The sequence below is a fragment of the Saccostrea cucullata genome, unplaced genomic scaffold (assembly GCF_032062105.1).
Source record: "Saccostrea cucullata isolate Sc308-1 unplaced genomic scaffold, CSIRO_AGI_Scuc_v1 ctg1016, whole genome shotgun sequence".
NCBI lineage: Eukaryota > Metazoa > Mollusca > Bivalvia > Ostreida > Ostreidae > Saccostrea > Saccostrea cuccullata.
The window spans coordinates 209,596-236,862 of NW_026926521.1; the positions used below are offsets into that span (position 1 = coordinate 209,596).

General features: G+C 32.7%; 1 long non-coding RNA gene across 1 annotated transcript; it reads right to left on the reverse strand.

Annotated features, from left to right (window-relative positions):
• Positions 1 to 1,551: 1,551 nt before the first annotated feature.
• LOC134271930 (uncharacterized) lies at positions 1,552 to 3,144 on the reverse strand. Its single transcript, XR_009993107.1, has 3 exons — positions 3,030 to 3,144; positions 2,383 to 2,542; positions 1,552 to 1,725 (listed from the first exon to the last, which is right to left on the reverse strand). It is a non-coding gene; the product is annotated as an uncharacterized LOC134271930 (long non-coding RNA).
• Positions 3,145 to 27,267: the final 24,123 nt, after the last annotated feature.

A 27,267-nucleotide genomic window follows, 5' to 3' on the forward strand; every position in this document is an offset into this window, starting at 1 on the left:
TAGGTGGAATTCTCCTCATACAAAAATGTATTCCTTGAATTTAAGATTTAACAGAATCAAGAAGACAATATCACTAAATCTTTACTTCGCGACTCTAGAGCAGATGCCCTTACTACTGCACCACGCTGGTGACTTTCGTCTCTAAAAATACTCAAATACACCTGTTTATATCAAAATGCAAGAACATTGCAACTTCATAAAACCTGTATTTCAAGGCCTGGAATTTAAGGAGATAAATTTTAAAAGGAAATTAAAGCACTTAAGTCTTTACTTTATTTTGATGTTTAAAATGAAACATAAATTGTCGGTAAATTGGTATATAAACAGGACCGATATAATGCATAAAGTTAACTGAGCTCTTGGTTTTCAGTTGCCAGGTTCATCAGTTTTTGGCATTCAATACATGCGCAGCCCCCGCTCAAGTAGTTTATCGCTGTTTCCCGTGTCTTATTACAGGAATTGATTTGTCTCTAAACAAACATTAATTATATTAATTTCACATCGGTAAAAAAAACTAATGAGGGCCAATACTGTAATTATCTTCATTAAGGTGGGATTTTCCTCATACTACATGTATTTCTTGCATTTTAAAAATTAACGGAATCAAGAAGACAATATCATTAAGTAATGGTTTCAATTAGATTAGTTTTGACTGTTGACGCAAGCTAGTCTATGTCAACGTCATTACCTTTTTCCTTGACATTAAGAATGAAAAGTCACTGCATAAAATCATTGGATATCTTCTTCTATTTCAAAAAATTAAAAGTTTTCTTTTTGCATAAAAAATATTACAATATTGGGCCTATTTGATTAATTATAATAATACTTGAACATAAATGGTTTAACAAAAACGGATTTCAAGTAATCCAAATTTTCTCCGTTTATCTTAATTTTTTTAAGATATAGTTATTATTTAAATCATTTTTCCCCACATATAGTAAAGAAGTTATATAGAGATACAAAATGATACGTTTACTAAGAGAGAAAACACTTTCTACGGATTTTTGGTTCATATCTGTACTTACATTGGAAAGCCATCATAAGTGTAGTTTGTTTGAAAAATTATCAATATTATGTACCTTTATCTTTCACAATATAAAGATTCATTGCCTAAATATACATTGAATATATCATCTACTTTGAAACTAGAGAAGAATCCTACCTTATAAGACATCTGGCAGTCTTTTTTAAAATTTATATTCCGTAACTAGGAATCATTCGAAACAGAACTGCATGAATTGCATACTGTAGTTTGTGACTGTGGCAAATTTCCTTTTGGATAAATTTCTTGTGCAAAAATTAGCAAGATATGAATTGTCTCAAAATGTAGATTTGCATCCATGTATTGAAATGGTAAAAAAAGATCCAAGTAAAGACGACTCAAAATCAATATTCAGCTTCCGTGAAATTGTGATAGATTTAAATAATCGATATCAAATGACAATTATTTAATATCTTATGAGGTATTTCATCAGAATCAGAGCGGATATTTATTGCCTTGTTATCTTTATTGATACACTTATGAATAAATTTACATGTTCCTTTCTCAGGCTTTAGTATAAAAGGTAGATTTATCCGGAACCTGTCCCGTGTTACATCCGTCTGTCACAACAGAAGTGACAGCTGTACTGTCCCGTCATTGGGACATTGCCGTAGTTAATGCAGTATTCTAGATCTGACGTCTGGTGGAGCCATTTGTTTCGGCACTCCTCCTCTGTCACACATCTGATCAATAAAGGAGCGATAAATGTTGATGGACTCCCGAAAATCAAAGTTTTTTTTACTGTTTGTTCTTTAAGGCATTTAATATGAGTGTAAACATGCTTGCATCATTTTGTTTGCTCAAGTGAAGCGAAAAGTGACCGAAACAACATTAATATGTGGAGATGGCATAAAACACGGAAACCTGGAAATTGAAGAGTCGGAATCAGGTTCATAGGGGATAAAGTTACTTTGTTTAACATACACGTCAAATTGAAGGCAACATATTTTTCCTCTTTCCACGCAGAAGTATTTTAATGAAGTATGCTGCATATTAATAAAAAAAGTAGGTCAGCTTATAATGGATCACAATTAGTCCCCATAGGAATTCCCACCGTTTGTTGGAAAACTTGGTTTTTGAAGACTATAAAACTTTTGTTAAGGAGGAACTCGAGCATATTTAATATCATTATGTGTACAATCAGAGCATGAGGACGTGCAATGTGACCTTCTGCAACTTACAAGAATGGATTCATTCACCATGAATCGATGAGAGAACTGGATTATCATTTCCTTTAGCTTATCATTAAAAGATTTTTTTGCATAGGTATTTGTGAATTTTTTTTCATTTAATGTTGTTTCATATTTTATATACATATCATTTAAGCGTCACAAACTGACCTTTAAAATGTCTTAGGGTTGTCTGATCCGTCATGGACAATATCCGTCATGCAGAAATGTTCATCTGGTGCACAATTCTGTAAATTCCCCAAGTAGATTGTCCTCGTATCACAGGAAAAAGATGAATTAGCATCTCCACATGTATGACACTTTCTGATGCCTTTGATAAATAATAAGTATTTGAATCGTATTTCTATCGATTAGGTATAAAAATAAAACGAGTTGTGTATCCTTAACTGAAAGCAAATAAACGGAACGAAAAAGGGTAAAGATAAAAATCAATCGATGTCATTAAAACTAAAAACATAACAAATCTGTGAACAGGGCATTATTACGGACCCTGGAAATTCCACATGTGGGATCATGTGAATAGAAAGAGTAATATTCATCTATTGACCCGCCATGAGACCTATATATTGGGATTATATATCTTTAAAGGGTAGAATTTACAATACACATCACCATTAAGTATTAAACATCTTTATATACATGTAGAGTGTCATTTTTTTAAAACTCCTTTCCATGGATGTTAAGGACCATGAAATTTATTTATAAATAATATAACTATAACAAAGAAAATGTAATGTCATTAATCTTTAAGGCAATACAAAGATGTTTTTATGAGTAATTAAAAGAATTAGATATACCTGCGAATGTTGGAGGATGACTGTGCGATGATGTTGAAGTTGATGATACAGATCTTGTACTTGTCGTTGTATCAGAAGTTAATGTTGATGTTTTTCTTTCACTTATTTGAGTCATCGTTGTCTTCATTGTTGTTGATTGCGCCGTTGTAAAATCTAATAAAATAAAAAGCGGCATAGCAGTCCTTCTGATATTTCTCAGATACAATACTTAAAAGATTACTTCTGAACTCGCGTTAAAAATCACCATTTCATAAGTTTTGCGGTGGGTACAATGACTTTGTGAGCAAATGCTATTAGTTACAGGTTCAAACAAGAGTGGAAGGGAATTTACACCGGGTTTTATTCTATAATCCCTGAGGTTGAAGCTTGAAGGGTGTATGGAAAACAACCGGAGGTAAATCTCCGTACACTCTTGTTTGGAAATATTTATTGAAATGAATTGCTATTTAATCAAATAAAAATTCTTTTAAACCCAAGACTAAACAGCTGCATTTACTCATATCTCCGGCCAGGTGTATGGAAATTTACACCCGCTTTGCTTACCAAACAGATCTCGTATTCCGAGCTACAAAGAAAATAAATCTATCATTAAGTCAAAGGCTGACTGGTGTTTATCATACTAAGTGCTAGACCATTATTTAGAGATTGAATTATCTACAGATTTTTCCGTTATTTTCTGATCATGACAGTGAGCACACGGTGGGTTTGACCGGTCGGCGGTGGATTTGATTTGAACATATTTTATTATGTAAGAAATACATAAACGGTTTGGGCAGCAGGCATAGCCCTCTCTACAAGGGACTGAAGAATGGATTCAGGATTAAAGAACTTCGACAGGTCGGCGGTCGATGTTTGCTCCTCCAACGCACCTAATCCGATAATCCCACCTCTTATGTTCTGATGGCTCGTGTTTGCTTTGCTTCAAAATTTGTGTCATTGTAACTTTTGAGGTTATATACTGTTCGTTAGCGCTATATGTTTCATTTGAGTATCTTTAACAAAATTGTCGATCTTTTAAATAAATACAAACTGTAGATTGCAGTTAAGTGTGAAGTTTTACGTAACGTCATGATTAGTTTGACAGCTGTGCTCAAGGTAAATAGTACACGCCTCCTAACCGCAAGCTTAACGACTGGAACTTTCTTCTAATTGCTGATTGGTTGCTCGTACATCAGACTATTTCTGTGTCAATGTTGATAATATTAGTTAACCAATCACATGAATTGTTACGCCGGATGTATCTGTCGAAAAGATCGTGACGTAACGCAAAACTTCACACTCAACTGAAATAGATAGTATATGAATTTTTAAGTAACATAACTAGCAGGGAATGTATTTTGGATAGCAATGGGACATATACAAAAAAAATTATCCTTTTTTTTATTAGAGTACTTAATGGATATATAATCACGCAAGGTGAAGGATATGTAATCACGCACCCCAGGAACAACTGATTACCTAAATAAATTACGTAAATCAGTAGACATCAGCAGATTTCTTGCAACTGCAGGGAACAATTAAATATTTTTTTCTTTTCAGGGATTTATTTATAATTTATTATTGTACGAGGGCTGATCAATAAATAATGTCATGAATCTATGACATACATATGACATTAAACTTGAATTTCTCTCATTATTGAATCTTTAATGAATTGATAACACTTTGTGACCACTTTTCGTCACATAATTTCATTGTTGGAAGCTGAAAAACAAGGGCTATAAGAGACATTGCATTAAAATGAATAGTAAAACAATAAGTTAACTAAAGTGGAATAAAACACTTCATTAAATCTGCTGTAAAACTTGTTAAGAATCCCAAAGATATAGAAACTGAAATATGTGAAATTTACAGCAACCAATCTCTGTTTTATACATACATGAGCAGGTGGATTTAATGAAAAATAATGTTATACTGGGGATCAAAAATGGGTACCGTCCTTGGCGACAAGGACTTACAACAACCAATGAACTTTTTGCAAGAATTCAACAAATTATCATTGATAAGGTTTGATTGACTTTACGACACATAGCAAATTTGTAGGCATCATTTAAGGGGTAGTTCACAATATGTTAAAGAAACATTTGACACTAAAAAAGCTTTATACTCAAATGTTTTAAAAAATAAGTGAAAATGACAGCGTGTAAAATTATCTAAACAATTATTTCAAAAAATCAAAATTTGTACTTATCCACGTTTGTCTGAAATTCAAACATTTAATGAAACTTGAATCCATTACTTTAAACCCTCAAAACAAATTTACAAGAAGATGCGATTGACAAAACAGCAAAAGTTTGAGAAGAACAAAGAATTGGAAGAGCACAAAAGCCGTTTATATGCTCTGTTCTTAAATACTGGTGGTCTTTTGTTCAAATTCTTATTTGGGGAGGCTGTTCAATTTCTAGCGGAATCTAGAAAGCAAGATTTTTGCAAAAAAAAAAAAAAAAAAAAATTCGAAAGCTTATTAAGAGAGAGGAACCATAATCAGGAATCCACTACATTAAAATTCTTCAGTACAACGTCTAAACCCACTGGCAATGAAGAGTAATTAAAGAGTTTTGGGGATAAACAGAAAGTTAATGTTTATTAACACCAACAGTATTCGCATCATCTTTTAACCATTGACTTGTTTCATTTCCCAAACTTGAAAAACACCCTTCAGAAAGAAAAAAACGAGTACAGGAAATCATAGGGTCTGCCATTTTCCAGTATACCAAGGGCCATGCTTAAAAGTGTGTTCAAAAAAGAAATTGAATAAAAATGTTACGGATATTCGTTTCAATTAAAAGAGAATATTTAAGTGAAATCATTAAGACTAAATTATTGAAAATCGGTTTTTGTTTCTTTCCGAGGATCGATGACATTATTTAATGAACAGCTCTCCGAAAGGCTCCCTTAAATAATGAAACAACAAATTGCAAGTTGTTTTTTTTTTATAAAATCACTATAATTTTAGAAATCAATCTTCTACAAAGTCAAGTACATGTTTAACTTTGATTCCGACGTCAAAGACATGTTTTAAATCTTAATAGTTATATATTTATATTTTTGCCTAATGAAAGGCCTGAAATAGTTTTACTGAAATATTTTCTGACCGACAAGATTCTTAACACCATCTTTTTTTCTTGTTTCGAAAATGATATGAATCAATTCTGATTGGTTATAAAGACTGATTATAATTGCTTAATAGTGGTAATCTCGGAGAGAGTGGTCAAATGTTCACAGGCCTAAAATAGCTACGTTCACAATGTCTGATGTTTCAATAAATAATTTCATAACAATATAGGAGTAAAAAAGAGATATGAAATATTTTTCGTCATACTTGTTGGATTACACCGACAAGTCCGTTGATGCTTGTCATCTGAAGTGTGTTCACAATGTGGCGTTTTTCCTGCTGGACATGTACAATCGTTGTCACTTAAACAAGCTAAAATGATTGGATGATAAAATGTTATCTATCCACCAAGAATTGTGCACTTATTTACAGAATGAATAATATCACTTTGATTAAGTCGAAACTTTCATTTTATTACACAGTAATATCTTCAACAACAAACCTTTGTCAAATACACTATATGTATGATGCATAATTAAAAGTATTGATTAACAATTATCAATGTCTACATACCTATACATTCACATCTGCTGGTTTGATCATAGAAAAACAACCAACCATTACTTCGAATTCTGCAGTAGGGAAATCGAGCTTCATTCGGACAGACATTGTGTGTACAGTCAAAATCATCATTGCAGTCAGTGACTGTCAAGGCAACTGTAATGGATAAATTTTAACAGCTTTAAATAGTTCATGTGAAACAGTGTTTAAAAAAACACATACACTGTAATTAACACCGCTGATATTTGAATCAACTGATTTCTTTAATTATTAATTCATATTTAAAATTTTCGTCGAAGAAAAAATTATCATTTTACATACCTGAATGTGTGACACTTTCTGAAAAAAGTAACAAATCAGTAAACTCAAAAGAAAAAGTTAACTAAAATTATACATATATGAGTCTAAATATTAATTTGGGAAAATGGGGATTGGAGAATGAAAAGAGCTCCGTAAGATTAATTTTTGATAAATTGTTTGGATGCCATCGTGTTGATAATTTCTTGACTGCACTTTCATTAGTCGTTTGCCTTAAAGGCTTTGCTAAAAGATACATCTTGAGTTCAAAGAAAAGAAAAACTGAATAGCGATAAGTTCCAAATAACTAAAAAAAAAAGATTTTAAAACTCAAACAAACAAATTTTACTTTTCTTTTAATGGCTGAAGCCGAAGTTGATTGAAATTCAATAAAATTTTCTTTATAGGAAAAATATTCATACACGTAGTTGTGACGACATTAACTAAAAGGAAATCAACACATCAATTATTTTTGAGGAAAAAATGGTAACTTGTCAAGCATTTAATTCTGTATTCTTGTTTACATCGTTTAAATAGTCGACATTGCAATGCGGGACTGAATATTGAGTCGACATCGTGTCAACATTGCCTTCTGTTTTCCTGTTACGTCATTGACATCGTAGACATTGCAATGTGGGACGATATATCGTGTTAACGTTGGCAACATTTCCTTTTGTTTTCTGGCTTACATCGTTAACATTGTCTATATTGTAATATTGTACGATACAAACTCAGTATAAAACAACTAAAATTACATTGCAACGTCAACAGTGTAATTATTAAAACATTAAAGATGATGTACCTTCCATATCAAATAAGCGTTGTCTGTATTATATTTCTCTATTATTCCTATTTCTCTGATTGACTAAAACATTATCGCAGGATTATATAACAGCATACAAACTTGTATTACTTTGTATAGATCCTGAAAAGCATATTAACTTGATGTTTCTTAAACATGTTTGAATGAAAAATAACAGAAGAGCTGACGGCACAATAATAATAGCTTGTATAGTAATAATCAAGCTTTTTTATAATGATGTTGTTCGAAATAAAACAATTCCTTGAATAAGAATCTACTTTATTTTAAAATATTTTAATAAGACATATCGTCTTTGACCTTATTACATTACCTAAATTATATTCTATCAGTAAAAATGAAACATAATTAGGATAATCATCGCATTTATTATCTTTGGTCAGTGTTAAAATAGTTGAAGGAGGGGCAATAACTATTTCCAATTTAAAATGAGATTTTCAACATCTTTCTTTGCTGTTGATATTTTCTTGAGTGCACTTTCATTAGTCTTTTGCCTTAAAGGCTCTGATAAAAGATACACCTTGAGTACAAAGAAAATTAAACTGACAGCGATAAGTTCCGAATAACAAACAATCAGCTTTTTAATTAAAGAAAAAACACATTTTACTTTTCTTTTGATGGTTGAAATGGAAGTTGATTGATTTTCAATAAAATTTTCTTTACAGAAAAAATATTCGTACCTGTAGTTGTGACGACATTATCTACAAAGAGATCAACACATCAATTAACTTTGAGTAAAAACTGGATACTTGTCAGCATTGAGGTCTGTATTACTTTTTACATCGTCGAAATAGTGACATTGCAATAATGGACAATATCGAGTCGACATCGTGTCAACATTGCCTTCTGTTTTACTGTTTACATCATTGACATCGTCGACATTACAATGTGGGACGATATATCGTGTCAACCTTGTCAAGCTCCCAAGTGAGCAATATATATAGAATTCTCTGATTTTTCATAAAATGTGATAAAATCATGCCACAGCTTTTTTTTTTCTTACATAGATCATTATTGATGATAATATAGTGATATAATTCTTTTTTTTTCTCCTGTACTCTTTCAGAAAAGAGCAAAAAAAGAATTTATGGGTGTTTTGTACATGTACTACCTTAAATATTAGTACATATGAACGCCAATGCCAATTATGTTAAGTTACAAATACAAATTAATACCTTTACAGTGACATTTCCGGTCCTGGCAGTATTTACTTTGGTCATGATGACAATGATGAAAAAAGCAATCCTGGTCTCGGAAACATTCTGTTTGAAACAAAATTATATAATCAAAGAAAGATGTATTAATAGAAATTTATGTCATAAATCTCAGCATGAATAAAGAATATGCAGTATCAAATAATAAATTATTTGCAGTGCATATTGATTGGTTTTACTTAGCAAGATATTCTAGATTATATGGTTAAATTTTTGACACCAGGTTCATCTGCATGAAGGTTACACTTTGCAAAGGTTTTTACATCTTATTAGATTTCAGTTTATTAAATATGACACCCTAGTTGCCAAAAATAAAAACCAAATATGTTTACCTATATCATAAATGTTGATATTTCATTTGTGATATTTTAATTCAAATTATTGCACTAAAAATATTTTTTGATAGCAGAGAACAATATCTACTTTCTTATATCAAATGCACTTTTAACTACCTTGCTTGAACCTTGCATACTGTCTGTCGTTTAGTTATTGGCGATGAATGCTTTTGAAAGCAGAATATCTACTGTGTGTACATACATATATGTACATACAGTAAAACTCGGTTATAACGAAGTCAATGGGACCTATGATATTACTTTGCTATATCCGTAATTCGTTATATATCCGTATAAGAAATTTGTTAATCCAAGATGACTTCGCCATATCCGTGAATTCGCAATATCCGTGTTCGTACTAACCGAGTTTTACTTTATTATCGTGAGATTGAAACACATGACCTTATTTTTGAATGAGTAGTCAATACTACACCGAATCTCTACTTTTTCCCCTTTAGGACAAAATTTAAAAAGAGAAAAAAAATCAAGTTAAAAAGGTATAGTAATGAGCTTGCTGTTCTAGAAAACTAACCGTATTTATCATTACTCAGTCATATATGTGCCTTCTGACTTAGCAGGAATCGAAGATCCTGTGATTTGTAAACGCTAGTTTCTTAATTCTCTCGACGTTTTTGCAATAAAGTTGGATAGTAAATTTTCATTGTTTCAGCACTTTACAGTTATTTTATAAAACATCCTCTGGTTTGGCTTTCTGTTTTTAATAGTTATCATTTTGAACAAAAGCCAAATATCGTAAGTAAAGGGAGTATATGTAAATTACAGGTAAGCCATGAAGACGTTAAAATGCATTTAAATAAAAACAAATTGTAGTTTAACAAAAACATAAGATTTAATGTTAATTTATGTAGCATATATGTTTGTAATTTAGTAATATGTGTTCAAAGTTAAGTTCCAAATATCGAAAAAATAAACCAAAAACATTTTGGTGTACTGTATGTCAGAACTGAATCATGTATGTGGCAACAAGATCTACTTTTAGCAAATTACATGAATTAGAAGTGGATTTCAACAAGATGAATGCGTTGTTTTTTTAAATTAATTATTAAAGAATTTTATTTTACTTTTTATTACTCTGCATGTAGTTTAACCATTATTAATAATGAGAATGATGAAATAAGCATACCAAAAAGGAAACTATTCATCAAAGACACGTATGACCCTATAAAGAAAAATAAACATAAAGATTATCATTTTTGTTGTAACTAGAAAATATTATGCCTTTAAATAATTAAGAGGATAAATGGTATAAATGAAATGTATAGGAAAACAAAACTTCTTATTAACTGGGATATACTGCACGTACAAAGGCCTTGTTCGATTGAATGGGCTATTCAAACTTGATCATTAAAGCTACTGCATACTCTGGAATATTTTTGTGAAATATAGAGCACATGAAGGGTTTGATACCTTGAAGAAAAAAGAAACGAGAAGAAAGTAAAGAAATTAAAGAAATTACCTGCAAACAAAAGTAAAAGAAAAACAAAGCTCCTCATATTGAATCGTAGTGCATCAAAACTGAAAAGAAATTATAATGTCGTGACCGATTAAGGGCCTAAGATTGTTCAGATAAGATATGCAATTTGCCTAATTTTACTATCTGCAATACGCTAAAAAGAAATAACACGCAAATCTTGACTTACAATTGTTTAAGATACAAATTAAATAGCTACTCAAGCTATACTGTATACAGTGTAACATGGGTTGGAGTAGTTTACGCTTTTTACACCACCAAGCGGTTTATAAAAAAGCGTAAACTGTTCCAACCCATTTTATACCAATACTTGAATAGCTTTTTAAATTTATTCCCTAAAATTTATTTTTCTATCATTCAGTGCAGACAATACAACAATTTTTTCTTCAAAAATGGATTAAAATTAAGCTTTTTTTTAAAGTAACGTCAAGCGGACTAATCCGTATTTGACGGAACTCATTGTGATGTAGGCAACTTATGTTATACAATATAAACTAAATCTTTTATCCAATCAAATGACGTGTATGACAAAAATTAAATTATTTGAAAATAGATGTGACAAAAAATAGATTATAAGTATTCAATGTTTTATGTGAAGGTATATCACTCGTCAGCTTTTTAGAAAAGTTCACGCATATCTTCCTGCTTCAAAATTATTTATTAAAATTATTCAATTTTAATAACATATTGAAATTCATCAATGTTAATGATTTAACATTCAACGAAAAAATCTGCTCAAAAAATTACAAAGAAGGAAGATTTATGAGGGACTACTTCTTGTGGTGGAAGGATATTTAGCAAATAATTCTGCAAATCTGCACATTTATTAAATTGAATATCCTGGAACTTTAGCCTCACATACTTTTACTCGGAGAATATTTTCCGTTATGATATTGCTATGAATATTTAATATATGTCTTGATTTATATTTTTAGAACAAGTTTTACACCTTCCTTCAACAAACTTTGCCAAAGAATAAAGATATGCCAGATAAGTCTAGATATAATTTATTCCATTTTTCGCCATTTTTGACCAATATTTTAAAATTAACATCACTGACACCAACTTTTTTTTCATTATTTTAAAGTACTCGATACTTATGACTGATCAGCACTTAATTCGTAAAAAGCTTTATTTACTAAAATGCTTTATTGCCTATTTATTTTTTTAATACCCCGAATATGTTACTTTTTAGTGCAAAAACGTCACGCAAATAATTTGCAAGATTTGTTCAGTAATAAATCTTATTCAAACTATTTCATGTAAAATAGAATTATATTTATTGGCATGGTTACATCTGATAAAATATGATAAAGGTTTAAGTAATTTACCAAGGAGTTAAAGTTTAAGTGTAAAAAGGTCAACTTAATTGTACTGTAGATCAGTAAGATGCACACTGACCCCCTATTTTCTCTCCGCTTTTGAGTCACACTATATGAGTACTTATCAAAAATATACTTCTCAAAAAATCCTTGATTTAACAAATTTCACGAGTGACATACCTTAAGAAGATTAAATACTAGAGATTTTGCTACATGCATTTTATTTTTACTTTGTACTTTTGACTTTGCACTCACTATGTCTGAAATAACATAGACGTATGATTAGATGTTTCTAGGACTGTATAGTGTAGTTTTGTCGTAGAGTTTTGGACCAATTTTGACCCCCAAAATCATAACTTATACGATGTAAACAAATTTTCCAGCCATCAATAGCAATTATTCTAACAAGCAAAAGCATTCATTGTATGTGAAATAACTTATAATAAATGACTTATTCTGTATAATTCCTATATGCCCTATTTTATATCTATATAAATACATTTGTCATCATAACAGTATCTTGATCCGAAGAGTCGTATCACATCGAATTGACAGGCGCGGATTACGGCGTGTAAAACGTTGCTTTATTCGATAATCTTGTGATGTATGTTCAATATCTTGTGATGTATATTCGAAATCTTGTGATAAATGTTCTACAATCTTGTGATGTTTGTTCAATATCTTGTTATGTATATTTAAAATCTTGTGATGTATATTCGATAATCTTAAGATGTATATTCAAAATCTTGTGATGTATGTTCTACAGTCTAGTGATGCGTGTGATAATATTGCATTATGGGTAATATGACGCCACAGTATTCTAAGAAAGTAAAAAGAATTTTCATTTTTTAGAAATATTGAAATTAGCCGGAGCGGCGGTCCTACTAAACAGAGTACGCTTGCACGATAGAGTACTTTAGAGTACGCTAGTAAATTATTCAATGCAATTAAACTGCTTTTTGAATGCTTTTCTACTTTAGCTTAACATAATAAATGTATATTAAATAAAATGTGTACATGTATGTTTTCTTATATTAAGAGTTATTTCAATTTTTGATTCCAGGTTACGGTTTATCGTTTGATACCGATCCCGATCTTATTTAACTTGAAATGTTTCATTGTTTATGTAAAAAATATTTAGAATACGTAATACAAATAATATAATTTTTGATAAAGAAAATTTTCAGTTGAAATTAGTAAGTCTAAAACAAAATAGTAATTGAGATCGGTGTGTTAATTATCTTTAATGCAATGAATCACGAATGTTCTTTTCTTGGCAAAATATCGGTAAAAAACAAATATTTGAAACAAATATATAATAATGTTTAATGAAGTTGTACCGGAAGATACATAAATATACAAACCAATTGTATTAAATTATACATTTTTTCCAGCGTAATCTAAAGTACTTTTTCGTATTCAAGCGTACTCTGTTTAGAAGGACCACCGCCGCGGCTACTTTTATTATTTATAACCAATGAAAATTGTCCTTACTTTCTTAGAATACTGTTGCGTCATATTACCCATAATGTAATATTATTGCACACATCACTAAATTATGGAACACACATCTCAAGATTTTAAATAAACATCACAAGATTATAGAACATACATCACAAGATTTTGAATATACATCACAAGATTTTGAATATACATCACAAGATTATCGAATAAAGCAACGTTTTACACGCCATAGCGGATCATCAAATCAAACGAGACGTGAAAATTGCTGCAATGATAATATATTTTATACTGACACATTTTTTTTATAAACCCACTATAATTATCAAGTAAAATGAAATAAAACGTCTATTAGCAATATATATCTTTAATTCATTTAGCGAAATATTTTATGAGTTTGATTTTTGATACACAAGGAAAGAAACACCGCAAAAACTGTGTACTTCCTCATAGGTTTTAGAGAATGGACTGTTTAAAATACGTCATCGGTTTCAGAATACCACCATGTGGTGATCACGACGTCACGCGATTGTGTAAATTCAACAGCAAAATTGAGTGATACACAGTTAGGTCTTCTTTTAATCCCCTGAACTAGGAATTGAATACCTTATCTAAACTATGTTGGAAGTTTGTTCAATTGATATTTTATTGTAGCACTTAATTAGTGGTGCATTTTAAATAATGTAAAATGTGAACAAAATTACGTTTAATTTCAAAGATTAACTAGAGGTACTGTGAGCAATGAGCTCACTAAATGATACCCCCCGCCACCCATATGGTGTAACTGGTGAAAAAGTCCATGTTTTCCTGTGGCCGGGAAACCCAAAATATATGTCGGATCAAAAAGTAAAATAGGAGGTGCACAATGGCAATATGTAATAAAGATTCTGTGAAAGTTTCATCAAATTTCATTCACTGGTATGAGAGGAGTTGCGGATAAGAGATGGGTACCCCAAAGCGTAACAGACGGACGGACGGACGGACGGAAGGACGGACGGACGGACGTACAGACGGACGGACGGAATTAACGATTACTATATACCCTCCCGCTTTTCAAGCGGGGGGTATAAAAATATGGCCAAAACATTTCCTTGTTCATCCATATACTAGTATGCAGTCTATAGTCTACTGGATTTTTCCATTATCACATAATACCTTGTTTTCATTTAAAATACTGCTACATTCATTGTTTATATTTTATGTATATTTTAGGATTGGGAGAGAGAGAGAGAGAGAGAGAGAGAGAGAGAGAGAGAGAGAGAGAGAGAGAGAGAGAGAGAGAGAGATGTTTCACCGACTACATTCTAACTTGAGATAACTTTTATTTGGAGTGTGTGTCCATTAATGAGAGCACTTTTTTACAGATTAGTTTGCAAGATAAGAAGTATACACTTTTTACTTATCATTTTCTTCTCCTCCAAAACTACCGGGCCAAATTTAAATTCAACCAAACTTGGCACAGAGTATTTCTGGTGAAGGGTTTCAAGTTTGCTGAAATGAAAGGCTATGTCTACATTCAAGGGAGATAATTTAGAATTGGTGAAAAATTGGTGGCATGTTTTTAAAAAAAATTCTCAGAAATCCAAGAAAGATAAAACTTACAGGGAAACATCTGCAGGTAGTGTAGATTCAAGTTTGTTCAAATCATGATTACCGGGAGAATGGCGGGGCCACAAAGGACGATCTAAGTTTAACATAAGGAAGGATATGGAAATAACGAACAGTATTCAATATCAAAGTCCATAAAGCAATTATTATACAAAATAGGAGCAGAGCAAGCACGGACCTCCGAAACATCAGAGGTGGGATCAGGTGCCATGGAGGAGTGAGCATCCCCTGCTGACCGGTCACACCCGCCTTGTGCTCCTTGTCATGATCGGGAAATAACGGAAAAATCCGTCGTCGATTCAGTGTATAAATAATGGACTAACAATTAGTTGAAAAACATCATCAGCATTTGACTCAATGATAAATTGTATTTACTAACAATGTCATTACATAGAACTTACGAAACGATGACTTTAAACGAGACTTCTGGTTTTCTTGTATTCATCAACTTGCTTGTCAATAATTTACCTCGTTTTAGAAATTGTTTATACGTAGAGTATGCTGTTGAGTATCGAATCAACTGAGATATATACACTCCGTATGAAGGAGATGAAGGTATATTGCTGCATAAGTAAGGGAAGTTGATGATAGAAAAGTTAAAGTCATTACGTTTATCATATTGTTTGGTTTTTAGATTACCATTAACGTCTTTTTTCAAGTACATTATCCGAGTATGAAATACATGTGTCAGACTCTGTGGTATCTTTTATCTCAAGCGCACCAGGATATAGCGTATCGACGTAGCAATGAAAATTACCATTCTTAATTGACAATACGTCGTCGATACAGCTAAATGTCGAGTTGAAGGCCACAGCAAGTGTTTTCTTCTTTTCACGCATAAGGTTTTGCACAAATTCTGCTTCATATGAATATAAAAATAGGTCTGCTAATAACGGAGCGCAATTGGTACCCATGGGAATTCCAGTAGATTGTTGGAATACCTGGTCTCCAAAAACGACATAGATATTGTCAATCAGAAACTCAAGCATCTCTTTGATGTCAACTTCAGAGTACTTGTGTGTGCAAAATATATAAATATATAGGAATTTATAGGAAAATCTTGAAAAAGTTCTTCTCAAGAACATAAAATCAAGGATTGGCTATACTTTTACAGAAGCATCCTCAGGTAGTTTAGATTTGTTTTTATTGACCCATGGGGGTAGGATGGGACCACAAAAGACAGTCAAAATTTTACATAGGAATATATAGGAAAATCTTGAAAAATCTTCTCAAGAACAGAGAAGCAAGCATTGTTCATATATCCCCAGATAGTGTAAATTCAAGTTTATTCAAATCATGAGTCCTGAGGCTAGGCTCCCACAGTCGAGTTCTCGGGAACAGCAAGGCGATAATTGGTCATTTTTGTATGGAAGCATCCTCAGGTAGTGGAGATTTTTATTTGTTCAAATCATGACGGCGGCGGTGGGGGGGTGGGGGGCTTTTGGGGGTTGTATGGTATAACCACAGTGTAGCTAAATGTAAAAAATGGAAACGGCCACAGTTAGTCAAAAAAAATGCAAAATTTCTTAATAGTACGTGCAAACGTAGATTCAAATATTCAGGTTTGTTCAAATCATAGACCCTTCCTTTTCAGGGTTAGTTTGGACCACACCTCAAAATAAACTGATTTCTGTTACTTTTTTTCTAGCTCAGGTGAGGGATGTGGGCCATGGTCCTATTCTTATCAACTTGTTTGTGAATATCTAGACTCATTTAAAGAATGTTCGTAGGAAGAGGCATGCTCCATATTAATAATTCTTATACAGAAAATTCATGTCTTCCCCATTTTTGCTTAGAACATTAAGGAAATGCTTTTACTTCATTACTGGAATTTAAATGGTCATATACGAAAACGGTTTTTGATGATTTCAATGTATCGACTTTGAAAAATTCAAAAGCGGGAGTTGAAATTTCGCACCATTCATGTCTAAATAAAGCAAGTGAATTTGGAGAGTTTAAGTACCCGCCTAATGAAAAGGAAGAGGGTTGAAACTCGGGATATATAGAATTTTTTGCAAGAGGAAGACAGAAAAAAATCATCTTTGACCTTAAAGCTCTTTGCGAAAGTTTTAAGTAAAACTAAATCTATCATATAAAATCCATACAATTAAGCAATGTATAGTTCTGGCATTGACCTTTAACCATTTGACCTCAAAATTATAGGGTACGTTTTAGGCCATAAGGGCTTGTTATATATACTGAAAGGGGAAAAAACCCACATAGTAAACTTTTGCATTAGATTAAAAATATTTCATTTCAATGAGTTTTCCAGATTAATTTCGAAAATTTTAATTCATCCTCATTTAACAAGTTACTAAAATCTTGTGTGACTTTTACTGATAATTCCTGAGTTATTCAAAATTATGTCGATACCCCCCCCCCCCCTCCAAATTAAAATAAAAATTGTCATCCTCTCCCTTGCGCATCAGTAACAGCCTTGATTCTCCCTTGCACTGAGTTCATCAGAGCATTTATCTTTCTCATAGGATTATTATTCAACCCTTCGACAGTAGTCTTAATAGTTGAGATTACATGTAGCTGTAACATTCTAAAGCTAACTAATCCCCCCGCCCAATATCCAACGAATTTTCGATTTAGGATAGAATTTACAGAATCCAGCTGGTTTGGTACACGTCAATGTTTGTAAGGAACTATCGTCAAACACTGGCTACATTTTCCCAGTGTGAACATTCGTAAAACATTACGTACACGACGCATACGTGTGCAAGTGAGAGTAAAAATCGACGTAAAGTTGCCAAGCTCGCTGACCAGATTAGAGCATAGAGTTTTTTTGTCTGTATTGAAATTTATTAGTATGAATGTCTGCTGAATAAATATTTGTTTCAGTGTTAATGCCTTGACGATTACCGAGGTGGCATGATGAAAAGCCCCATCTTAATGCGACGTTCTTACGCACCAACGTACATCACCGTCATGGTTGATTGGATATCTTTTAAGTTACACTCTGACAAGCGAAAAAAAGTTTTTTGGTTGAAAAGTTCAAAACAAACTGCACAGCAACATGTCGTTGCCTTTTTATTCACTAATGTAATTCAATTACTAGACCGAATGTAACTTCCGTCAGCCATACCATGATTGCAAGAAATTTTGCTGACTGCAAATATGCAAAAAAAGATGTCTATAACTCTAATGTGTCCTTTGGCACTGCAAATTGTGATCACAAAATTGTCATCATGAATATGCAAGTGTTTTTGGCTTTTTATCACTTTCACCACGTGACGCCATACATTTCATGGTGAGTAGCTTTGACAAGCGATTGTGAGACAAAGTAACAAAAATACACATCTGAGCAATTTTTATAATGTTTGGACACTTAGTCAAAATATTTTCGCATATTATGTTCTCATGTGTTTCTTTTCTCCTTTCAGTACACTATTCACTGTAAAACTTCAAAATATTGAACTGGGTGAGAGAAGATTTTGAAATATTCTTATTAGTAAGAATCTATTTCTTTACAATTTTCTGTCTTTGCACTATGAACATCGATATATTAAATTACCTCTGTCGTTAGATAATGCACTGATGTCATAACATGAAATAACGATGTGCATTGATACAAAATTCACAACAGGTAGACCAAGAGGTCGTGGCCTGCGAAATTAGTACATTTGATAACGGTGTTCACTTGCATATACTGTTTAAAAAAAAGAAGAGCATTGTTAGAATTTAGTGACACATAAAGGAATTAGCCATTTGGGATTACTAAGAAAAATATTGCATTGATAATAAAAAAAAATGTCATAAACAATATGTCTACAATCTAATTGTTATAATAATCCAAAACTTTCAGATTTATTACAGACATTTCAAAGCCATCTAGGAGCAATATCTTGTATGCTACTGCAGACACCCATGGTGGCTTAAGACGGCATTTAATGGACGCAGTTGAATGTATCAAAACTGTGTTAGAAGACTATTACCACTCTGAATGTAAATATTTGGTCAACTGTTGCAGAATGTGGAGTGTGGTTGTCTTTGACGAATATGCTTATTAATATATTGTTCAATGCATGTTCAGTTGGTCTAAATCTGTCAAATTAGATGATCAAGGCAGAACCAGCGGTAATTTTGAGGCATTGCAATAATACACTTGTCAGAGGAGCCTGGTGTGGCTCTATAATGATGCATACAAGTGCAAGTAGGACTTCATCCAAAGCACATTGAACCAGTAAAGCTTTGAAATATAAACAGATCAGTCGTGCAGGTATACAATACTGTTGCACAAATCATATATGGCAAAACCTATTCTATATCTACCTCCTGGTGGCAGTGTTTTTGCAAAACGCTCATAACGAAGCTGATGCACTTTGACCTTTCCATCATTTAAAAAAAAAAGAACAATATAGATCCATAGCTTAATCAACTTATTTAGCAGTGTTGCTCTAGCCATCATCTATCGTATTAATTGGTCTGGTATTCGAAGTGTCTATATTGGCTTGGGCAGAACATAGACATGCATATTTTTGAGTGACAAAAAAAACAAAACAAAAAAACACAGGATTTTTTTCCGTTTTCGAATTCCTTTATACTGCCGAATTATATTTGAGAAAGGACATACCAACCTGCTGTAATTTTCTTATCATGACATTCTAAAGACCGAGTTTCTAACAGCAAATTTTGTCGATACACCGACTGTTTGATTGTGAAGGCGAAATAAAATGATGAATTCAATCGTTTTATTTTTCGTTTTGTCAGGTAATTTTTATCAGTTTTGTAGCGATTATTGACGTCTATAGTAAAAAAAACCGTAATATTAAGATTGCATGAAAATAATCGGCACAATTAAACTTTTAATTTAGAATGTACATTAGAATGTTACATATTTAGTTTATTAAGGATAAATTACACAAACTTTTTTAGATATCGGCAATATTTTTCACAGATTTACATTTATAATGGTAACCTGAATAATGCTTACCGAGTAATATGGGAGAATTTTATAAGATTTTATCATAAGGTTAAAAATTTGTGCAAAATTTTGTATGGAATTTTATAGAAAGCAATACAAAGTCTCTTATCTAAGCACCAAGGAAATCCTACGATTTCTTTATTTTTCAGGGATTTGTTATTTATGTCATATCAAATCAAATCAGTCAAAAATATACTGGTATATCAAACCATGCATCAATTTTTTTGTTTGTTTTAAGAACCCTTAATACATGTATTACGTGAATGCTAAATATTCAGTTTAGATACAAACATACATGTATATATTTCTTTTAAGGAATTTGCATTCAAGTCAAAGCAGCAGGTGAGGAACACTTACATGGAATGGTGAAAAAAGCTTAAATAATTTAAATGGAGAAATGACTTATACAAGGTTTGAGAAAGGGGTAAATGATGTAGTAAGTAAAGTCTTCCGTAAAGATACATTTTCACTTATAACGGTCAATGCATATACCGAACAGCGGGTTTCTTTAGCGGGTGTAAAATTTGGCGTTTTGCTAGCTCAGAGGTACGCAAATAATTTTGGCGAAACGTTTTTTGGCGGACACAGAGTTCAATTACATTTCAATGAGAAAAAATTCATCTTTTAGAGAAGTTTCAGTACGTTAAATATACGTTTGAATACCGATATACACAAAAGTTTGAGTAAATAGAATAGCGGATGAAAATGTAATTGTTTAAACATCAGATTAATCAAAGTTATTTATTTGATTTTTTTTTTTTTGTATTCAGTAGTTATAATAAAGAGTGCAAATTTGGCGATTAATATTCTAAAGGTTTACTTCAAAACCGCTAAAATAAGCCAAAGTTAGCACCCCGTTAAATTACACGGTATCCGTAATAACTGATTAAAAGGTACTCTTCTGATAAAAGGGTGCAATACTGTGGAATCATTAATGTTTGTGGGGGACCAATGTTTGTGGATTTCGTGTGTTACCCTTATCAACGAAATAACATCCCAACGTACAGTTATTTTGTAAACATAGTTAATTATTCAATCTTCTGTATATATGAGTTAACCACGAAATTACATCCCCACGAACCAGTAAAATTTTTATTACTCATGAACATTGACCTTTCGTGAAATAAAATGATTCCACAGTATACGTAATGACCAAAACTGCATGGGATATGATTGTGCTGGTAACAAAACACCTTACTGTCAACTTATCTTACTCAAATCATGTCCATCCCATCTCTACCACCAACCAAGCAGTACTGGTACCTGTCATTGTAAAGGTAACAATTACATTTTATTGATACAGTAATGTTACAAGGAAACCGATCTAAACTTGAACGGGTACCAATTGTGCCTCGTTTTATAGCAGACTCATTGTTTTCATATAAGCAGTATTTGTTCAAAAATATCTAGATGAAAAAAATACTTGTTGTGGTTCCCATCTCTACATTTCGATATATGGACGACGCTATATCAATCAACAACAGTAACTTTCACAATTCCATTCATTTTTTCGACTCGATATATTGCGGTGTGCTTGAAAAAAATATATACTATAGTGTCTGACTCACCTGTATCAGATTTTATTTTTACTAGCAAGACTTTAATATAAACTAACAATTAAGCTTTATGAAAAACGTGATTTAATTGTAAACTAACAATTAAGCTTTATAATAAACGTCATTTAATTGTAAACTAACAATTAAGCTTTATGATAAACGTGATGACTTCAACATTTCGGTTGTCACTACACTTGTTTATGATTGTATCAATACACTCTTAATTATTATTTGCATACGGGGTTTGAATCTCTCATGCATATGATCGGTTGATTCGATGCACAAGACCATGCTCTAGATATGACCAGTTTCTAAAATGAGACAAATTATCAACAAACAGTTTGATGAAACGGAAACAACCCATTCAATACGAAATACGAAACTTTAAGCAATATTTCTGATTTCTGGGGGGGGGGATGTAATTTATCCTTAAATGCTGCTATATCATTGAAATGGGTTATTTCAAATTTCTTCAAGAGTGTTTCATTTTCTATCTTTATAAATGTATGAATATTTTTTTTTTTATTTTTTCTATATCAACCAATGAAACATCAAAGTATACATGTTTGATTTAAAAGATTTATTGAAATATATTGCTTGATATAAACTTTAAGATTTATTCAAGTACAACTGTCCTATGAAAATATTATTTTGTCCGAATCTTACGTATGGTAGGAAAGAAAGCTAGATCTGTAAACAAGGCCCCGTTCTCATTTTGCTATTGAAGAACTTAGTAGTAGTGCGCCGCGTGAATGGCCGCACATTTTTGTCTCTGATATTATCAATTATTTTTTGTGTTATTCTGCGTGCAATTCTGTGGATTTTTATATCAGCATGTTGGTAAAGACTTCAAGAACAAGGTTCACTTGTTCGTTTGTGGATATTTTAGCATTCTTGTGCATATTTTATGGATTTATATTCAAACTTTTGTCGGTGAACCAGGGTGAGTTGAAATCATGCAAAGTGCTGACCGTAACTCCTATTGTGTACATCCCTGCCGAGCTAAAGTCGCTCAGGTATAACAATACCATGTCGTCTGTCAGACTTAATGAAAATGTAATGCATAAAATAAAAACTAATTGGAATTAAACGGCGCTACCGTGGTCACCGATCAAGACGAAGGAAACCGAAACAAAAAGACCGGAATACGGGATTTCATTTAGATTTGTTAAGACCTCTTAACAGAAGGCTAATTGATTACTCAATAGACAGAAATCTCTCATTCGCGGTTGTGAACGCGCAATCAATATGTAATAAAGTCGAGGAATTCATTCATCACATTATAGAAAACAAACTAGATATTTGTTGTGTTACTGAAACTTGGTTAAACGACAGTAATCCGAAACACAGAATTGTGAGATCCGATCTAAATATAACTGGATACACTTTTATTGATGTACCCCGAAAATCCCGATCTGGTGGCGGAACTGGAATTCTATTTAGACACACTTCAAATCAAAGTAACTGACTCTTGTCAAAAAGATTCATTCGAACACTCTTTGTTTGAACTAGCTTTTAATTCCACGCGTACGACTATACATATTTTGGTTGTATATCGTCCCCCATACTCGAAAGCCCATCCAGTGTCTACGGCGAAATTCTTTGACGAATTTACACCCTTTCTTGAAGAAATATTGTCAACCCATCGCACGGTTATAATTACAGGAGACTTTAACATTCATTATAATAAAACTTATGACTTAGACACGATCGCTCTAAATGAAATGTGCAATGACATGGGTTTCGTGCAACTTGTCAACTGCCAAACGCATCGATCTGGAAACATACTTGATCTGATCATGATGCGAAACAACGACAAAATAGTGTTGTCCGAACAGACCGAAAATTTTCAGATAAGTGACCACTGTTTCATTCATACATATATATCTCTTCCTAAGCCTAAGGTAACAAGGGAAATCAGAAAAGTTAGAAAACTAAAGGACATAGATGAAACGCAATTTCAGGCGGATCTAATCCAATTCAACGAAAGTGCCACCAAATATGAAAATTTAGAAGATACAGCAAAGTTTTACAATTCAGAACTCAGAAATATTTTAGATAAACATGCTCCGGAAAAAGAGAAAATTGTCACTATTCGACCTTCCCTACCATGGTTTACAGGAGAATCGCGTCTTCTTAAAACACGTTGCAGGTCAGCGGAACGAAGATGGAGAGGAAACAAGACCCCGGATAATGACCACGCCTTCTGATGTGCTAAACGAGCCTACAGGAAAAATCTCAGATACAACAGGTATCAGCATATTAACTCAAACATAGTCGAATGTGGAAATGATTCTTCAAAAATGTATAAATTAATATTTGGATTGATTGGCAGAAAAAACTGCAATCCTATGCCGCTTAACGCCAGCGATGCATCACTGGCGGAGGAATTCAGTTCCTTCTTTATGGATAAAATTTTAGCCATTCGCAAAAGTTTAGACGATTTTGAAATTTGACCCAAACCTCGGACTTAAATGTACACAAGAGTTTAATACCTTTGATCCAGTTTCAGATGAGGATGTTTTACGTGTGATTAAAAGTTCAAAGCTACCTGCCCAACTGACCCAATCCCGTCAAAATTAATCAAACAATATTCTGATGTGTTATTGCCACCAATAATCACTAACATCTGGTTTATTCGCTAATGAATGGAAAACCCCTGTTAAAAAAATGGTTTAGATATGATTTTGAAAAACTACCGTCCTGTAAGTAATTTAAGTTTTATATCAAAAATTGTGGAAAAATGTGCTCTAAACCAATTTATGAAATATCTGGAATCAAACAGATTACTACCTAGCGATCAAAGTGAATATAGAAGAGGGTTCAGTACCGAAACAGCTCTCCTGAAACTGTCATCAGACATTCTGTGGAAAATGGAAAAACAGGAAGTTACTGCCTTAGTCGCATTGGATCTCTCTGCTGCATTCGACACAGTCGACCATACCATACTTCGCAACGTGTTAGAAACTACTTTCGGAGTATCTGAAGTGGCTCTTCATTGGTTTCAATCATACCTTTCGTTCAGGAAAGCCGAAGTGCATATCAACGCGTCTAAGTCACAGCCTAGATGTCTGGACTTCTCGGTAACGCAATGCAGCATATGCGGACCTGTGTTATATACCGTGTACGCGAGTACGCTACAACATTACATCAAAGATTCGGATGTGTCATTATTAGGTTACGCAGATGACCACTCTGCATACGACAGTTTTAATCCGAAGATTTTCGCTGATGAGAAACGTGTAACAACAAATTTAGAAAAAGTATTGGTTATCATCAATGATTGGATGAATCTGAACAAACTAAAACTTAACCCTAGTAAAACTGAATTTGTACTATTTGGCAGTCAACAGATGTTATCTCTATCATCTTCCATTTCCCTTAATGTAGTGGATACGGATGTTAATTCATCTCCTTGTATCAAATATCTTGGATGTTATCTGAACGAAAATTTAACTTTCAAAAAATTTGTCAGTGAAAAATGCAAAACAATTTCATTGAATTTGTACTTGATTAAACAAATTCGCCAATATCTTAGTGATGATTCGTGTAAACAAATTGTACAGTCCCTTGTCACTAGCCATTTAGATTATGCAAATAGCAAAATCGTGCTGCAAAGCTTGTGTTGAAGCTGAGGTCTACGGATAGTTCTACTGAAGCACTCAAACGACTACACTGGCTACCGGTACACTACCGCATTAAATTCAAACTTGCATGCATTGTCTTCAAGTGCATTAACGTTTATGACAGCCCACAGTATCTTAAAGAAATGCTCAGTTTACGAACATCATCATATGGCATTCGATCCGTAAATCCTGCAGCGAAAACATTGAACGTCCCGTCCGTAAGACGCAAAACTTTTGCCTCTAGGTCTTTCGCGGTAGCTGGACCTTCGATTTGGAATGAGTTGCCAACGAACGTTCGAATGTTAACTGATTTCTGTATTTTTAAACGACATCTCAAGGCGTTCTACTGCACATGTGCTTTTAAATAACATTTAATTGTGAACACTAGTATATTTTATTTAAACAGCCAGTGATCATTTAGACTTTATTTGATATTTTAACATATGCATTGTTTTTTATCATATGTATATATTCTATTGTATGTACAGCGCCAATGATTGCATACTATATGTAAAATTGAGCGCTTTAACAAATTTTAATAATAAAAATTAATAAACTAGAGCCGAGCTCGTTGCAAAGCAACGAGTAGGTCTTCCGTTGGAGCTTTGGACAGGAAGTGCCGACCTTTGGTCAAGGTCACTTTACTTTCTATAAGAGCATCTTCTATTTTCAGGATGAGCCTCTTGTGAATCTTAATTACAAAGTTATGCTTTTTTCTCTCTGTCAGTGACCTTGATTTGCCTTCATCAAGGTCATGACACAACTTCTATTTATAAATAATCTATGTTTCAAGTACGGCCTCCAATGATTTTTATTTATTAATTCGTAGCGTGGAAAAGAAAATATTTTTTCTGTCAGTGACCCTGATCTCTACGGAATAACCTTGGATCTGTGTCAAGACAAACCCTCAATCTCAAACAACTTTTAGTGATTAGAAATTCATAAGCCTGACAGGAATTTTACAACTTTTTCTGTCAGTGACCCTGCATTTGATAAAATGGCATTATTTTTAGTCATCTGAAACCGGAGGGCCATAAGCAATCTGTATCAAGTCTGAACTTAAAAAAGAAAAGGCTAGATTGAATTTATACTATTTTCTGAGTCAAAATGATACAAAACCTTTTTGTCACAAAAAATCTCTTTATCAAGTATGAGCTTCCAGATATTCTCGATTACATATATAAATGGCTCATACAAAACATTAACTCTTTCTCTAGTGACCTTGAATTTGCCATAATATTCCCTTGAACCAATGTCATGACACACCTTAGAATCATTGGAAATCTTTGTATCGAGTACATGTAGTATGAGCTCCAAGATTCTCCAGAAATTTAAAGCCTGGCCTTCAGGGAAAACCTTGAGAGGCAGAAGGACAGCTGGACAGTGAAACAGAAAATGTTATTCCTAACCCATTCAACCCCACCCCACCCCCAAAATACACAATCACTTTGTTTGCGGGGGTACAACTTCCTATGTTTAATTTTGAATGCCTATTCCAGTCATGATTTGAAAAACAGTAATCTTTATTAAATGTATTTCAGGAAGCTTTGATACTTTAAAAGTATGGTTTCCCATTCTTGCCCAGAAGTTCGAGAGAATAATATTTAAAAAAAAACTCCTATTTTTGCTAATCGAGAGAATAATATTTAAAAAAAAAAAAAAACTCCTATTTTTGCTAATCGTTTTTCTGCATTATCTTCATTTTATACCCCCCCCCCCTAAAGGTCGCTGATCATGTTCAAAAACACGTTGCCTAGCCGAAACCACATCGGTTTATACACGCCGTTCAATTTACATGTATTTACATTTTTTTCCGTGAAGGAGGAAGCGCAGGCAGGTATAAAAGATTAAAGAAAAATTCCGGATATTCAACAGCACCATGCATGGACTTCATTTTAGTACTACATATTGTGCTTGAAGTTGAATAAAATCTATAAATAAGTTTAATTAAAATAGGAAAC